The sequence below is a fragment of the Nicotiana sylvestris genome, chromosome 4 (assembly GCF_000393655.2).
Source record: "Nicotiana sylvestris chromosome 4, ASM39365v2, whole genome shotgun sequence".
NCBI lineage: Eukaryota > Viridiplantae > Streptophyta > Magnoliopsida > Solanales > Solanaceae > Nicotiana > Nicotiana sylvestris.
Genome location: NC_091060.1, coordinates 97,844,127 through 97,846,357, shown reverse-complemented (window position 1 = coordinate 97,846,357; position 2,231 = coordinate 97,844,127).

The following is a 2,231-nucleotide window of genomic DNA, read 5'->3' as shown; positions in this document are numbered from 1 at the left end:
AACATCACCGGCGCATCCCATGATAAGGTGAGACCACCTCCCTTTTTCATTATTGTACACTAACCCATATGCAGGCACCCGGTCATGGTAGTCGAAAGTAATAACCCAACCCGATGATCTTAAGGCCTTAACGTCATCCGTTGCACTCTTTTCCTTCGTCTGAGCTTCTATCCCAAAGAGGGTTTCACCGGCAAGGTTTTTTTAACGAGGAAACTTCCACGTGATACCTAAGGAGGATTCGACAAGCGTACAAGGCTTCTTTTGCAATCAACCCCGAACACTAGAGGGCATCCCCTTGAGAGGTCATCTACTCGGAAGAACCAGGGAACGACAAACAAGGTTCCAATAGGAAATGATGTTCCGTGCCAAACGATCAAATGAACCATGTCTGCATAAGCTAGGATCACAGAAACAAAACAACATGTACTTATGCTAAACAATCAAAGAATATCTTTCTCCAAAGCATCTCGTACTCCAAAGAAAATTCAGCATTTTCACAGCAAGGATCCCTCCACCGAGAACGCCCCAAAATACTCGGAGACTAGCATCAATAACTCGGCCCCCGCATGGCCTCAGGGTCAGAACTCCACATTCATAAGCCCTCAATGAGGCAGAACGGAAATCATGAAACATATCCAAAAGGGAAAAATGTCCTAAATACTCGGAGACTGGCATCGCTAACTCAGAAAGCACATAACCCTAGGGTCAGAATCTCCAAAATCGTAAGCCCTCAATGAGGCAATTCCGAGCTCATGAGTAACGGCCCCCGAGCCTAAGCAAACTCGATGACTCGGAGACTATCACCAATCGCCATTCATTTAAAAACCCGAGGCCATAAGACTTCGAGCGGGCAGACTCGGTCTAGTAAGACCTATTTAAGGCAACAGTGAAGACTGTAAGACCTCAAGCAAGGCATGAATCATACTTGTACCAATTATCAACAAAACTGTAAGACCTCAAGCAAGACATGAATCATACTCATACCAAGTATCAACAAAATTGTAAGACCTCAAGCAAGGCATGAATCATACTTGTACCAAGTATCAACAAAACTATAAGACCTCAAGTAAGGCATGAATCATACTTGTACCAAGTATCAACAAAACTGTAAGACCTCAACAACATGAAAAACCTATAAGACCTCAACAGTAAGAAAAAAACTGTAAGACCTCAAGCGAGACATGAATCATACTTGTACCAAGTATCGACGAAACTGTAAGACCTCAAAAGGCATGAAAATTTTGTAAGACCTTACTACAGGCATAAACTCAATCCCGAAGTTTAGGCTATATGTTGCATTTGTAAGACTCCCAAAAGGGCATACCCTCGATATAGACGCCTAAACTACTACACTCGGGACCAAAAAATAGCTTCGGCCAAACACAAATGACTACGGTCATACGGCTGTACCAGCCGAATTAACGCGACTTGGAGATGCCCGACCGTCGCTAAAAAATCATAAGTCATTACTTCGAATCTACTTCGAAATGAACCAGTTAAACAGGCTACCCTCAACTGGAAAAAGAGCTTCGACCATGTTAGCTCCAAATCACAAGGCTTTGAGCTACTCAGCCTACGAGCCAAACGTTTCGAGGTGCTCGAACATCGCCGCAAACGACTTGAAATCGAGGTTCTTCCCGAACCGACGACGGGTCAGGCAAAATTATTTTAAAAAGTCCTTAACGAGAGGAAAACAAAACCTACATATGCCTAAGGGCAAAGCATAAGAGCCATTGTCGCCAGCCAAATGAGCCTCAGGGCCATACACACTATAAAGTTGCACCGACTGAAAGCGTAAGAGCCACCGTCGCCAGCTAAAAATTTGAAAACTTGAGGGTCAAAATGAGCTCGAGTCGTAACCCGATTCGGAGATCGGACCCAAAATAGTTAACTATACATGCCTAAGGGCAAAGTGTAAGAGCCATTGTCGCTAGCTTAATGAGCCTCAGGGTCGTGCATATAAAAGGTTTCCAACATATTCTCTCGGTATTATTGCTCGTATTTGTTCTTCATTTATTGCTTGCTATTGGCCATAAAGAGCCTCCCTTGATTATATCCTAATTGTTAGCCCCTTCCCGATTATCCCCGATAGCTCGAGCCCGAGCCCAGGCATCGACCTCGAGGCCCCTCATCGTTAGCCCGAGGCCCGAACAGCTAACCCCTCGGTTAGATTATAACTCTATTTTAGCTCGCATTTCATCTTTTATCTTCACATATCTAGCATCAACTGC